Raw genomic sequence first — 16,703 nt, forward strand, 5'->3', positions numbered from 1 at the left:
TCTCTAGCTCCTTTATGTGTAAGGTTAGCTTTTGTATTTGAGTTCTTTCCAGTTTTTGAATGGATGCTTGTATTGCGATGTATTTCCCCCTTAGGACTGCTTTTGCTGCATCCCAAAGATTTTGAACGGTTGTATCTTCATTCTCATTAGTTTCCATGAATCTTTTTAATTCTTCCTTAATTTCCTGGTTGACCCTTTTATCTTTTAGCAGGATGGTCCTTAACCTCCATGTGTTTGAGGTCCTTCCAAACTTCTTGTTGTGATTTAGTTCTAATTTCAAGGCATTATGGTCCGAGAATATGCAGGGGACAATCCCAATCTTTTGGTATCGGTTCAGACCCGATTTGTGACCCAATATGTGGTCTATTCTGGAGAAAGTTCCATGTGCGCTTGAGAAGAATGTGTATTCAGTTGAGTTTGGATGTAAAGTTCTGTAGATATCTGTGAAATCCATCTGGTCCAGTGTATCATTTAAAGCTCTCGTTTCTTTGGAGATGTTTTGCTTAGAAGACCTATCGAGTATAGAAAGAGCTAGATTGAAGTCACCAAGTATAAGTGTATTATTATCTAAGTATTTCTTCACTTTGGTTAATAATTGATTTATATATTTGGCAGCTCCCACATTCGGAGCATATATATTGAGGATTGTTAAGTCCTCTTGTTGAATAGATCCTTTAAGTATGATATAGTGGCCCTCTTCATCTCTCACTACAGTCTTTGGGGTAAATTTTAGTTTATCTGATATAAGGATGGCTACCCCTGCTTTCTTTTGAGGACCATTCGAATGGTAAATGGTTCTCCAACCTTTTATTTTCAGGCTGTAGGTGTCCTTCTGTCTAAAATGAGTCTCTTGTAGACAGCAAATAGATGGGTCCTGCTTTTTTATCCAGTCTGAAACCCTGCGCCTTTTGATGGGGTCATTAAGCCCGTTCACATTCAGAGTTACTATTGAGAGATATGAGTTTAGTGTCATCATGATATCTATTCAGTCTTTGTTTTTGTGGACTGTTCCACTGAACTTCTTCTTAAAGGGGAATTTTAAGAGGCCCCCTTAAAATTTCTTGCAGAGCTGGTTTGGAGGTCACATATTCTTTTAGTTGCTGCCTGTCTTGGAAGCTCTTTATCTCTCCTTCCATTTTGAATGAGAGCCTTGCTGGATAAAGTATTCTTGGTTGCATGTTCTTCTCATTTAGGACCCTGAATATATCCTGCCAGCCCTTTCTGGCCTGCCAGGTCTCTGTGGAGAGGTCTGCTGTTACCCTAATACTCCTCCCCATAAAAGTCAGGGATTTCTTGTCTCTTGCTGCTTTAAGGATCTTCTCCTTATCTTTGGAATTTGCAAGCTTCACAATTAAATGTCGAGGTGTTGAACGGTTTTTATTGATTTTAGGGGGGGATCTCTCTATTTCCTGGATCTGAATGCCTGTTTCCCTTCCCAGATTAGGAAAGTTTTCAGCTAGAATTTGTTCAAATACATATTCTGGCCCTCTGTCCCTTTCGGCGCCCTCGGGAACCCCAATTAACGTAGGTTTTTCTTCCTCAGGCTGTCGTTTATTTCCCTTAATCTATCTTCATGGTCTTTTAATTGTTTGTCTCTTTTTTCCTCAGTTTCCCTCTTTGCTATCAACTTGTCTTCTAGGTCACTCACTCGTTCTTCCACCTCGTTAACCCTCGTCGTTAGGACTTCTAGTTTGGATTGCATCTCATTCAATTGATTTTTAATTTCTGCCTGATTAGCTCTAAATTCTGCAGTCATGAAGTCTCTTGAGTCCTTTATACTTTTTTCTAGAGCCACCAGTAGCTGTATAATAGTGCTTCTGAATTGGCTTTCTGACATTGAATTGTAATCCAGATTTTGTAACTCTGTGGGAGAGAGGACTGTTTCTGATTCTTTCTTTTGAGGTGAGGTTTTCCTTCTAGTCATTTTGCTCAGTGCAGAGTGGCCAAAAGCAAGTTGTATTGGGAAAAAGAGAAAAAGAGAGGAGAGAAAGAAGGAAAGAAAAGAGAAAGAGAAAAAAAAAGGGGAAGAAAAAGAAAAAAAAACGAAAAAAAAAAAAAAAGAAGAAAAAGAGAAAGAAAAAGAAAGGAGAAAAAAAAGGGGGTGGGGGAAGGAAACAAATCAAAAAGCAAAACAAAACAAAAACAAAAACAAAAACAAAAACAAACAAAAAAAGAACCACCGGGGAGTATCTTCTGATTCTGTGTTCTTTAAGTCCCTTGGCTTCCCCTGGAAGTTGTCAGTCTAGCTGATCTTCTGGGGGAGGGGCCTGTTGTGCTGATTTTCAGGTGTTAGCAGTTGGGGGGAGCTGCTGTGCCCCTGCCTGGTGCAGGGCTCGGTGGGGGTTGTTTACCCCGTGAGGCCGCAGGAGGAACAGCCCCAGTGGCGGGGGCAGCTCTGGAAACCTGGATTCAGCTCCGGCAGGAACTCCGTCTGCAGGGCCTGGAGGCTCCGGGGCGGGGCCGCTGATCTGCTCAGCTGGGGCAGGAGCGTCCTCGCTGTCCTGGGCCCTCCCGGCCTCTGCCTGTCCCGGGGGAGGCGGGATCCTGGGCTGTGTCCCGGCGCCCTGTGCTCCGGAGCCTGCGCTGTTGGATTCGCGCTCCCGGGCCGCGCAACCCCCTCCGCGGAGCCGCCGCCCAAGCCCCTCCGAGCTGCTCCTGGAAACGCGCAGGCCCCTCCGCACGGAGCCTCTTCCTCCGCCCGAGCCCCTCCGAGCTGCTCCCGGGGCCGCGCAGCCCCCTCCGCGGAGCCGCCGTCCGAGCCCCTTCAGCTGCTCCGGGTCCCGCCGGGTCCCGCCGTGCGCGCTGCAGCCCTTAGGGAGCTCGGCGCACTCTCCTGGGCGCGCAGTTGCTGTTACTGTCCCCGGGAGCCCGAGGGCATCCCCGCCCTCCTGGGTCCTGCTCCAGCTCCCCGCGAGCCCCTTTCCCCCGGGAAGGTCGGTGCAGCTCCTGCTCCTCCGGGACGGGGCTCTCCTGTCCTGGGGACACTCGCCCCGGCCTCAGCCCGGCTCCTCGCGGGCCCCTCCCCCTTGGAGGCCTTTGTTTCTTTATTTCTTTTTCCCCGTCTTCCTACCTTGATAGAAGCGCGAACTCTTCTCACTGAAGCATTCCAGCTGGTCTCTCTTTAAATCTCAGGCCGAATTCATAGATTTTCAGGATAATTTGAAGGTTTTCTAGGTAGTTTGGTGGAGACAGGTGATTTGGGGACCCTACTCTTCCGCCATCTTGCTCCTCCCCTCCCTGAATTGCTTTTTTTAGAATTTAAGATCTTCTTCTCTTTTTTTTCTCTCCTTTCTCTCTTCCTCCTTTCTTCCCTCCTTCTCTCCTTCTTCCACTTTGATTCTTTATTTTTTTTTTATTTTTTTTCCCCTTTGATTCTTTGATCAAGTATTTTTCCGAATGTCTTTCAAGCATCAGGAAGTGTTCTAAGCACTAGAAATACAGCACCAATATGCTGCCTTTCAAGGGATGGGAAGATAATTACCTGGACGCAGCAAGTGATAAGAGCTGTGAAGAGACACCAGGCAGGTGGCAAGCAGGAGGTCTCTATTTTAGACCAGTTGGTCTGAGAGGTTGACATCTGAGAAGAAATCTGAGGGAGGCCATAGAGGAAGCTCTTGGAGTTTCTGAGAACGAACGTGCTGAGCAGAGTCAAGAGTAAGCACTGTGACTCTGAGCAAGAACTCGTTTGTGGGCAGAAGCCCGGTTTGACTGATTACAGTGATTACAGTGACTGAGGTAGGACAGTGGCCCCAGAGGAGTGACCCAGGGCCAGGTTGAATAGAATCTTGTGAACCAGGCAAAATCCTGGATTTTATTAGGAATGCAAAGTGAAACCGTAGAGGGTTGAGCAGATGAGTGATATGATCTGCTCTACTCTTTAAAAGAACCCACCTTAGCTGTCTATAGAAAAGGGACATTAGGGGGAATGCTATACTGTATGTTGGCAAATTGAACTTCAATAAAAAATATATATATAATAAAAAATACATATATAATAAAAAATAAAGAAAAGAAACATTAGGGAGAACAAGAAAGAAAGCGGTGGGACTAAGCAAGGCATGACCACTTCCATCTGGGCAAGGAATTAGGATGACGTGGACTAGAGTGCTGGCCACAGAGGGAGGAAGGAGGCACTGGATCCTAGAACCCAATAGGACCGTGGGACCTGAAGATGCTCCAGAGGACCTGAAACAGAGGAGCATAGTCCTCCAGTGATTTCATGACGGGATATCCCTTCACAGACTGAGATGCATAAGAACTGCATCACTGGTGGTCGATCCGAAAGGAACTCCTTGCCCTTTCTTCTGCATTTCTCTCTGCTTGTTGAGAATATACGTGAAGCGTATATTCATACCAAACTCAAGTTTTGAGTCTTGAAGATCTGACAGGTTAATCCAGATTTCCTTAATCATTGCAGAAGATAGCATTTTCTAGCATAAAATGTAGTTTCATCTCCAAACGGGGAAGGGTAGTGACCTCCCATATATTTAATTCATGGGAAACAACTAATGACAAATATCATATTAGGACGTCGGCATGCAGACCCAGAGGCTTGACATATAAGGCGTTGTCTAGAGCCCTTGAAATTGGGGACCAGCAGTAGCTACTGGTCTAGTTAATATGAATCTTCTCATTGCTGATTTTCCAGAGATAAAAACCCCACAGTCTTGAGGGAGGTAGAAATTAAATCCTGTTATAAATTATGTGCTATCTGAAGCTATATTCCGCTATGATCCCACCCAGGCTGCCAATAAATAAATAGTTATAACACAGACTCTTGTCAGAGACACAGTTCTATTGCCTACATCCATTCTCTGTTCGCTCCTTCCCATTTTATTTTTCTCTTGAGTTCTTTAAAAGAGAACAATCCCTGTTGAGTTATTTTTATCGCCATCCATTTCTTTTTAGAAGTTAACAATTCATGCAAAATAGGCTATAATTTTTTTTTTTTCCTAAAGTATTTAGCAGGGCAACTTAGCTTGATTTCAAAAAGCTGTCCAGAGTGTTTTTCCTTTTCCCATCAGTCTGGACAGATTTAATTAGTAACTATGGCATAACAATGCAAGATTTTGCTTCTAGATTGGTATGCATCTAGAAGGCATTTCCCAGCCCTTGGGATCACCTCTGAAGTCCTAAGATTGAACTGTCGCTAGATTTTTATACGTGAGTTATTTAAATCCCAGGTATTTTTCTAGGGAATTTCCCTCTATTCCTCTTTGAATTGCCATCCCTTGATTTCCCTTTCATTCCTGCTCTTTCTCACGTACGTAAGACAGTGAGAGCTGCCTCAGCCCACCTCACTATGACTCGTCATCTTCCTGCATGATTTTGCTACCTACATGTTGAATACTTTTAGCACCCTAAACCTCTTATGCTTTTAAACCTTCAATGCCTCGTGTTGGGGAAAAAATTGCTACATCTGAGACATCATTGAGTATGCTAAGAATCCATGCGCTAGAATCCCTAAAATGGAGAAATCCATTAGGCAGATGTTGTTTACGTTTTACAAAAAGAAACATGGAAGATTCTGATGTGTTGGCTAGATCAGAAAACCTAATATACTTCCTAAATGAGAATGATGATTTGGATTCAGCTCAAGGTTGCTTTGACTTCAATTTATTACTGAAATAAGAAATGGTACAAAGGAAATCCATGTGTTAAGGATAGGAATAGATGTGTTGTTCCCCAGTGCCTCCCTGGGTACTCAGAGGTGCACCTGAAAATCAGTGGTCAGGGTAGCCTGCCAAAAGTGGGGAAAATGCTTCTTAAGGACATCAGAGCCTTGGATTCACTGTCTTTTGCACCATTTATTTGGCTTAGAGGCTACATCAGTACTCAAGAGTCCATATTTTTACCATAAAATGTATTCCTCATGATGCACAGTTACATACATCTGCATTGGCCTGGTTATAAATTTCTACTTCGGGCCATAAACTTCCAAATTTTTGAAGATATTAGGCAGCAATCTATGATAAATTATAAAAATTCTCATAAACCATCAGCATTTTGGATGCATGGTAAAAATTTTCTACATCAAAGCCCGGTTCCTTTTGTTTACCACTGAAACCATACTACTTAGCAGTGCCTTGGTGATAAGTAGCGCTTACTAATATTTTTAATAAAATGAGATAAATCAGGCCAAAATAGAATGCATTTGCATTCTGAAAAAAAATTGCCAGTTCGATCATATGTTATTAAGTTTTATTTTTTCACAAAGGCATTTAGAACAAACTTTCCAGATATCCATGGATGGAAGATGAATAGATGTGTATCACTGACTAATAAGTAGGCTTGTAATCTGACATTTTCCAAAGTATGTATATAAAGCGTGCTATGAGACATGTTCCAAAAAATGAAAAAGTGGATACAAAGAAGTTTTTATTTCCTTAGCAATTATTTCAATTTTCAGTTTTTAATAGTTTTGTTATTGTTTAGGTGGGTTTTTTCCCCCATTTTTTTCTATCTTCCTCCCCTCTCTAGAATATAAGTTCTATGAGGTCAGAGGTCATATCAGATCTGTTTACTGTTTATTCCTAGTTCCTAAAATTCCCCATAGTTTATAGAAGGTAGTGAATAAATAGTTGTTTAAATGGATGAGTACATTCTGGGTTACACCAAATATGAGAGAAGGCAATTCTCAAATAATTTAGTATGCTAACATGGTTTAGGAATCTAGAAAAATGGGTATAATAGGTAGTATCTTCTGAATTGTCCATCATCTGATGTGATCCACTTATAAATAGGAAGAAGAGATGAAAAAGATTTGTATTTTTGTAATATCCAGAGGCTCAAGTGAATGAAATTCATTATTAAAACCATAAAGGAGAATGAAAATTGAAAGGAGTTGATGGAGTTTTGCCAAAGAAAAAGCAGTGAATGGCTGCCATGATGTTCAGGCCTCATGAAAAGGTGGAAACGAGATGGATCCATTCATTTAACAACTATTCATCAAATTCCTGTTATTGCCCACATTTCTCTAGGATCTGGAACCACCTAGATAAAATCCAGACTTTCTACTCTCAAGAAACTTATATTTCAGTGAAGAAACAAATGGATAAATCTTTGTTTATGCAAATGAGAAAATTGCTCTTTAAATAAAGGTTTCTATAAAAATATATGTAATTAAAAAATCTACACCCCCAAAAAACCTCATTTATATATGTATCAACAGCTAAGGCCAAGAGAAAGAAAGATAGGAATAAAAGAATGTATGTGGGAAGTTGGCGACTCTGAACTTTTTAAAGAAAGTATAGGGTGATGAATACATATAAGAAAAACAAGTTATACTCCTGGTCTAATTATACCATTTTGGGCAAACTACTTCATCTTCTTCATTTATTAGACATTAGACTAAATAATTTACTAAAATTTCTTAGTTTCCTACCATCTTTATTATAACCATTATTTTTAAAAGCCTAACTAAAAAACTAAGGCCGATTGATGCTTAATTATTATTTTTTTAACCTCAGAGGTTTTTACCCTTATAAACAAGAAACATCTAATCTTTCAGTTGGTTGATGTGTGTGTTTGGGAAGTTTGACATTTAATTCAGTCATCAAATGCTTTATTACATATCAGATTGACAAATAGAAATAAAATTATAACCACCTGCCATCTCTGAGACCTCCTTTCTTAACATCTCCTGTTGATATAGGTGGAAATGACCCTGATTTCTAAAATGAGAAAGAGAATAAAGAGGCAGAGCTTTAGTACCTACTGTCAGCAACCTAGGAAAATCCCATAAACTATGTCAATATTACAGGAGAAGAATTTAAGGCAGGTTGAAAAGTTACATGCATCTCCCCATAAGAGAGTGATAGCTGCTATAATTGAATATGGACAAGGCAGCTGGGCAAAGCAACCAACTTTCTGATGAAATTTAATGGGATGATTACTTAATAGGAGGAATTGCTGATCTGAAGATACAAACCCCGCTGAGGGAGAGCAGCCTGTGCTCTGAGCTAAAGCAAAAGGAACTTAGATTTCTGTTCTATAAATTAAGAGGGAAAATGTAATATCTAAATTTTGACTCTTCTCTCTTTTTCTATTTAGGATTCTTTTTTTTTTCTCCTTTTCTGTTTTATGTTCAAGAGAAATATTTCAGTTACAACAACAAAAAGGAAGTGGAAAATCCTTCACATCTCCAGTAGTCAGGATAATTTTAAGTATGCCTTTAACTCTTTTTAAATACTAAATCATATCCAACACTGATTGTAGGAGAAACTGGTGAGTTTCACCCCATCCCCCTCCTGTATCACTCCTTTCCTATTTAATTTTCTTTCTTTAAATAAGTCCATTGGACTTTTCTCCCATGTGTAGAACTGTTCTGTTGCTTCATGCTCTGAGTCATCCCTGTCCTTATCCTCCATCAGTTTGTCTATTCTGTGATCCATTCTCTCCAGTGAAGCCCCCTATCCAAAGTCACGTCAGCTCCCTCCCCTGCACTCATCACCAGACCTGGCATTTTCAGTCATTATCACCTGCAGACATCTAGCCTGAGCTGCTTTAAGATTGATTGTCTTCAGAATGAGTAGAGTGTTGCAGATAATGGGTGTTTTTGAGTTGGAGCAGGCTGCCTCTGAGATGGAGCATGCTCATCCACCCCTTGCTATTTCCACCATCCAGTCATGATTTCCATTTACTTGGCTGCAGTGTTATATGGTAGAGAGTGTAGACTCCTTCCTACAAGATACTAATGGCATGAAAATTAGTGTGGCAGCAAGATAATAGGGTCAAATAGTAGAAGCCATCAGATACAATGTGTTAGAGTGGAATTCACTCAGAATTACGCAAATGAATTTATGTTCTCTTCTTAAGAATCAGAGGCCTGCAGTTATAGGTTCTTCAAATTAGGCAATATTAGCGTCTTCTATTTTACATTTTCTTTATAGTTATCTGTGTGTGCGGTATGAGCACTTAAGATCTACTCTTTTAGCAAATTTCCAATGGTGAGAATGGAAATTGGTACAGCCGTTATGAAAAACAGAATGGAAATTCCTCAAAAAATTAAAAATAGAGCTGACATATGATCCGACAATGTCACTTCTGGGTAAATACCCAACAGAAATGAAATCAGTATCTTGAAGAGCTATCTGTACTCTGACATTCACCGTAGCCCAATTCACAGTAGCCAAAATATGGAAGCAACACCTAAGTGTCCATTGACAAATAAATGGAAAAGGAAAATGTGATGTCTCTATCTATCTATCTATCTATCTATCTATCTATCTATCTATCATCTATCTATCATCTATCTAGATATAGATATATATCATGATATTATACTTCCTTTAATAAGTAGATCTAGCTAGTACTACTACATATAAGATGTGACTCTTCTACTTGTATGTGACAGAAACTTAGTTCAAACTGGTGTGAAAAGAAGTTTAAGGGGCACCTGGGGGGTTCAGTTAAGTGTCAGACTCTAGATTTCGGCTCAGGTCATGATCTCAGGGCCATGGGACTGAGCCCTGTGTCAGGCTCCACGCTCAGTACAGTCTGCTTGGGATTCTCTCCCTCCCTCTCCCGGTGACCCTCCCCTGGCCCATGCCTCTGCTCATGTTTCCTCTCTCTCTCTGAAAAAAGGGAAAATAAAAGGAAGAACTTCAACAAATTTCTAAAGCCATGACTGGGTTCAGGGCCTTGAGCTTGATTCTGATTTCCTGTCGTGTTTTCATTTTTAGGTACATTCTTCCAAAATGTTAGTCAAGACACTTAACCAAGGGTTCGAGTTTATGCCCTCGCTTTTAGCAAATGCCTTATTATTGACAGCAGTTTTGCTCCATTTGGACCCCACGCCAGGGAGAACAATTCATGTGGTTTACAATATCTTTGGCACAACTTGGAGTCATATACGACAGTGTTCTGTTCCTTCACCTCTTTCAGGTCCTTAATCAAACACCAAGAGTTCAGGAGGGGCCCCCCCAACCCTGTAAACCTACAACACCAGTCTCCCCCACCTTTCTTGTTCTGTTCTCCATAGCACATGTCACCATGGGTGCACTGCATACCTCAAATATCCTAGTCTGTCCATGTTCCGACACACGCCACTGGAATGTAAACTCCACTAGGAGGGTTTTTTTGTTTTGTTTTGTTTTTTATTTTATCCACGTACCTAGAGTAGTGCCTGACACTAATATGTTCCAAACTAATAAATGGATTGATACTTCTGAAAAGGTCATTCGGGGCTATCAGCATATGAACGAGGAACAAATGATACACGGGCTACAACAGTGGTTGTATGCTCCAGATCTTTATTCATAATGTCTTAGAATTTAATTGGGCAGAATCCATATAATTCTAAGTACTTCTCAAGCAAACCGTTACCTCTGAACATTGCCAATCCTTTAGATCTCATGCATAAAATGTTATAAGACATCCATCTCTTAATAAGGAAAAATATGCATATTTCTGCATTGAGGGCAAAACTGGCAGAGGTAAGCTGATTCATCTCATCCTTTAAGATAATGCCTGTCTCCATCCAATGCAATTTGAGTGCTCACCTTACCATCTTAGAGGAGGACCAACATCTGAAAATCACTTGTTCATTTTTTTCTGTAGTAAAAGGTGTGTGTGTGTGCATGCCTTTGAAATACATTTTGATCATGCCATTATTCGTGTGCCAGTTAGCTCTCTGACCCCTCCCGTTATTTCAGACCATGATGGTCTTTGTTTTCTTCCAAGATAAGGGGCAAGAATTGGGGCCGTGAATCATAGATCCTGGCACTGGGGACATCAGATCACAAACCCGATTGCCCTCCCCTGACAAGAAACAGTCCTAACAGTTTTCATGCTCTCGTGATTCCTCTCAACTAAGGCTGAGTCTGTTCCTGTACCAATGTAGCCCCACTTGGTGCTAGTCTGAAGAACATCTCCTCTGTGGCAGCCTTAGTTGGTTCTCACAGTGGTATTTTATATACAAAGCATTTTATTCTGGCACCTAAGGACTCTTGATTTGAGGAGAGACACACATTGACAACTTATTTTCCAGTAAAAAAAAAAAATCCTAATTAACTTGAGAAAGAAGAATTAACTTATAATTGTTTCTAAGCTATCTCCAAAGACCAAAGTATTAATCAGTGAATAAATCACCTGACCAAATGTGTGAGCCAGCCTGTTATCCTGTACTCATTTTTGGAGATAAAGCTGTGCTTTTCTTACCTTCTTAGCCACATTCTCTCTTTTCACCAATATCTTAGATGAAGGGGGAAGGGGGACAAGAAGAATGTAAAAATAACATGGGGAAACAATTATTGACAACTTGCTAAACACCTGGCATTTTTTCGAATGCTTTAAACAAATTAACTCCTTTAGTCTTCATGAAGACCCTCTGCAATAAATACCGTTATTGTGTCTACTTCACAGAAAAAAAAAAAAAATGGAACAACAATAATGGTTTTAAATAACTTGCCAAAGGTTACACAGTTAGTAAGAAGAAGGGCTTACTTACTTAATAAATATTTACTTAAACTCTGTCTAGGAGTCAAATCTAATCCTCAAAACCATATTCCCATTTATATTCATTCATTTATTCCTTTAACATTTATTTAGATTCTACTATATATTATATACTCTGTTGGGTACCTGGAATCTGGCATGAATAAAACATTTTGATCCCAGCCAAAATGGCATTTACTTATGGACACTATCATCTAAGCGGAAATATTTTAGATGCTCAAAATGCCCATCTGGTTTCTCCTCATATTTAGTTGACTTGTGAAAAATAATCACCATTTCATGATCTTTCTAAGTGCCTGTGGAAGATAATACTTCCGTGCACTAAAAAGTCTCCATTCCTCCAACCTTCTTTTCTATAGTATCATGCACACATGCAGTTAGAAATCAGTGACATAGTATGTATACATATGCATGTGTACATGGCACATATATGATAGTATATGTATATGGTTAAAACCAATCAAGTATAAAAGTATGTATTTAACATAATCCATATTTCTCGGTCAGACTTTTATCCTGGTCCTCCTCTCACCAAAGATACTTGCTAAGCTTTAGTTCTCTTGTTACTGAAAAAAAAAATTGCACATAGGTGTGGTATTATATCTTACGTGTCCTAATGACTTCTTCTTGTACATCTTTTTTTCTCTAAGCACATTTAACTGTGGCCTTGCTCAGTGAAATAAGTCGATCCAAATAAGCCAGATGGAATGGGGATGTTAATTTATTCTAGAAAAGATGTGTCAGTCACTCTCAAAAATATGTGTTGTCTATTTTGCAGATGATTCACATCAACCTTTCCATTTAATACAATTATAGGCTGTTTAGACTGTATCTGTGCACACAGAAAACATCTGAATTTTGTTTCTTTCGATCTTTAGAAATTATGATTCTGATTAAATGAAAAGCAACCTATACATGTGGATTCAACCTCATATCTGATCTCATGAAGCGTGAGCTCTTGCTGTGTATATCATGTCCCTCTCCAAGATTTATCACTGTGTTAGGCACACAACCAAAAAATAAATACTTCTCTGAAAAGAAAATAGGCAGCAACACAATGTTAGTAAGATAATATAACACATGTGTTATAAAGCATGAATGAAACAGGGAGAATGTGATACTCATGTGTCACAGGATTTAAGATTGACCCTTGTGAGAAAGATGATTCACTGCTAGTGGAAAATGCCAGGATGCTTGCACCTTATTCCTTATGACGAAAAATGGTGGGTGCATTTTGTTTTAGAGTGGTGCAATTTAAAGAATAAAAATGAATAATCTAACCACTGAGTCTAGCAGACCTTAGGCCTAGGGTAGTTCCACTGGAAGCCTAAGGAAGTGAATGCAGCCTGAAATACAAAGTCTACAACAGAAGCATAGTAGCCATGAGATAAAATTCTTCTCTTCTTCCTCTCCATGTCTTCTCTTCTCTTCTCTTCCTTTCCCTCTACCTCCCTTCCTTTCCCTTCTTTTTCATTCTTTAGAAGATCCAATGGTGCTTCAATGTTAATGGAAGATAGAGATGCTGCTTGGAGTCTTTGGCAGGTTCTTACCCATGAATTGCAGCACAGTTCTTTAGAAGTTTGGGCAAGGCCCTGCCATCACCCAGAGATAACTAATCTTTTGAGAATCAACTCTTGGCCCACTGCTGGGTTTTAATAGAGACTGAATGCTTACCGTGGGCCACAAAGTTACCATGCATCCTGAGCAGGTCTCTCATGAATGGGGTTCTATCTGTCTCACCAAACCATAAACCTGAGCGTTCACAGCAAGATGCTATCATGAGATGGAAATGGCATAGACGTGATTAGACCAGAGCTGGCTCTGAAGGCACAAGTTAATTACTGAAAAAAATGCCCTATATGCCCCTGGTCCCCACTCCTGCCAAACTGCCTTCTCTCTCCCAGCCTATGCCTGTATTCATAGGCATGGGATTTTATGGGTTTTATTTTCTATGATCAGGAGACAGAGAAAGGAGAGGACTTGGGCCTGATTTACAGATGATTCTACGTGATGTGTAGGCACCACCTGAGAGTGGACAGTACTATAGACCCTTTCTGGGACATCCCTGCAGGATGGTAGTGAAGGAAAATTCCCCTAATGGGCATAACATCATACAGTGCCCCTACTTGTTCACTTGGCTTAGAGGGAGAAGTGTCCAAACATGTAGTTATCACATGAGCCAATTCTTCATGATAATTATCTTTTTAATATTCAATTGGGTCTATTTCTCTGAGAGCCCAGGCTCATACACCTTCCTTTCCCATTCCCTGTGCTTTTTTGTTGGCTTTAAAAAGTATGTCCAGGGCAGCCCGGGTAGCTCAGTGGTTTCGTGCCATCTTTGGCCCAGGGCGTGATCCTGGAGACCCGGGATTGAGTCCCACGTCGGGCTCCCTTCATGGAGCCTACTTCTCCCTCTGCCTGTGTCTCTGCCTCTCTCTCTCTCTCTCTCTCTCTCTGTGTGTGTCTCTCATGAATAAATAAATAAAATAATAATAATAAAAAGAAGTATGTCCAGTGTTTATCCAAGGTGGAAAAATTGCTAGTTGTGACTTTTATTGTTTTAACCGGTAATATATTCCTTATCTGAATAGCGGGACTCCATTTAGATCTTATGGATAGATATTATTCTTTAGATATTATTAGATAATTATAAGCTCTTGATTAGATAATGTTGTTAGATAATGTAACATTAACATGATATAAATACTATACAAGTAATTGATAAATTATTTTAAAACATTATATAAATGTTATAATATTAAGTGATAATTTCTTTGTTAGATATAGCAATCCTAAAACTGCTTCTGATCCTAACATTGCTGTCTTTATCAGATTCTCTCTGACCTCCTTTGGACAACTTTGGATTCCAAATGCTTCCTTCTCTTTAATTTTCTAATGTAACCAATGGAAGCTTCACTGCTACTGCTAAATTACTACAGGCAGAAGACTGACCGGATTTAGCATTTGAGATGGGGGATACAGTTGTCTTTCCACTTTTAAGGAGCCAGATTGCCTTACAAAAGAGCTAAAGGGTGGTCTTTGTCCCTTAGATTAGAGTCCAGAGCAAAACAGGAGGACCAGAATTCTAACACCAATGACTAGCATGGCGCATAGCACATGATGGATGCTTAATTCATGCTCAGTGAATGACTCACTGACAGTGTGAATGTTCATATTCATGGTAGCATGACTGACTGAATAAGTGAAGGAAGGAAGGAAATAGTTCAGTGACTGCTTGAATTTCTCCTCTCTTTTCTCCCCTCCAATAAGAGAGTGGGAAGGACATGGGCAGGAGAATTTGCGGCATGACAGAAATAGCGTTGGGTAGACACATCGCTGGCAGATATATCATAGTGCAAGCTCTGTGCAGCCATTAGGTCAATAGATCTTTTCAAAGAATCATCTTCTGGGATCATCCTGAGCACAGGGCTCCTTTTATATATAGGTGTTGGTATTTGTTGTATTTTATAGCAGAATAGGGACTCTGAGTTCATTAAAACCCTACCTTCATAGGAAAACTAATTTTCCTGATCTCTCTCACAATTATATGGGAATTTTTCACTGAATTGTAGCTGATTGGAATGTAGATAAAACTGAAGTTTTCTTAAGCTTGGTCACTTAAAAACAAACAAATAAAATCCTTCAATATAGCTTCTCTCTTGTCCTTTACTTCCTGGCCAGTGGTAGACTCTGACACAAACACTGTGGAAGGAACCCTTGTCCCAAAAGGACCCTGCAAGGAAGAAACAGCATTCACTCCAGTGTCCAATATTGCATAGTTTATGTGAACAGGGTATAAGTTTTCACTGTAAAGCCACTGATATTTTGAGCATGTTTGTTACAGCATGTAGCTTATTCTGACTAATGAGAATCAAGGATGAAACTGAACATCATCCCTACTCATAAATATGCCTTCCATCTCCTCCTATGCGTGTTGTTCTTAGGGCCTGAGGTATCAGTTTTAGTGTTGTTTCTTGATGACTATGTAGAGAGTTGATTGACGCATTATCAGTGACTGGTTTATATTCTTAGGATACTGGGAGCTGGGGCAGTTAGCACAAGGTTCATGGCCTTTGAGTCAGTAAAAAGGAAATATAGTTAGTGTGTAGATGTGGAAACAGAGAAACACTCAAGACAAGTCTTGTGATTTATGTTTTCTTTCATCCAAGAAATATTCCATAACTTTGCAGTGTACTTCTCCTAGAATTGCCTGGTAAGATTGCTCAGAACTATTGTGGCCCAGGGACCACCGCCTGCCTTTCATTCTCCCTCTGTCCAACCAAGAGTCTTCATTGTGCCTAATCTGTCAATACTCAAACTCTGTATGTTGAGTATGAGGGAACGATAACTCTGTTGTTGTTTGAAAAGTCTCATGATCAAGAGCTATGATGTATAAATCCCAGTAGATCATGATACCTGGACTTTAAGCTTGATGACATGAGCATGTATAAATCGTAAAATATCCTCCTTGGGAAGGGTCCATCACCACTAAAATTTTGCAGCTTAGACAACAGTAAACACTTATTATCTCACACAGTTTGTATTTGAGAGTGACTGAGCTGAGTGGTTCTGGCTTGCAGTCTTCCTCAGGGTTGCAGTCAAGAAGTCAGCTAGACCCGTAGTCATCTGAAGGTTTGGCTGGAAGAGCCACCTCGACGACGGCTCATACATAGAGCTAGCAAACTGATCTTGGCTTTGTCAGGAGGTCTCCATTTTCATCACATGGACTTCTCTGAAGAGCTTCTTAATGTTCTCATGATGTTACAGCTGGCTTCCTCTAGAAGCAGTTCTCCAGGAGCAAACATCTGCAGTGTCTCTCATAGCCCAGCTTAGATGGCACACACCATCCAATCTGCAACGTCTTAATTGTTCATACAGTTCAGCCCTATTTATCTATGGTGGGAGGTGCTATACAAGGGAATAAATGGCAGAAAGTGGGGGTCATTGAGAACCATTCTGAAGGCTGAATAAAGAAGGTTTTGGAATATTTTGTGTTTAGGAAGGAAATATGTTTGTGGCTAAAGGGAGAGACTGGTAGATTGTATTATTTTTTTCCTTAAAATCACTCTCTGGACCTGTATTTACCAGCGTTGCTGTAAACAAACCACAAACATCATATTTCTTTCTTACATTACTTCTCTGGCTGTGGGTCAGGCCACTTTCTCCACTTTATTATGTTCTGCTCTGCTCTGTATACTTCCTCACACTTCATAGGCTAACAAAGTCACATGCCCAGGCCTGATAAT

This window comes from Canis lupus, chromosome 18 (assembly GCF_003254725.2).
Source record: "Canis lupus dingo isolate Sandy chromosome 18, ASM325472v2, whole genome shotgun sequence".
Lineage (NCBI taxonomy): Eukaryota > Metazoa > Chordata > Mammalia > Carnivora > Canidae > Canis > Canis lupus.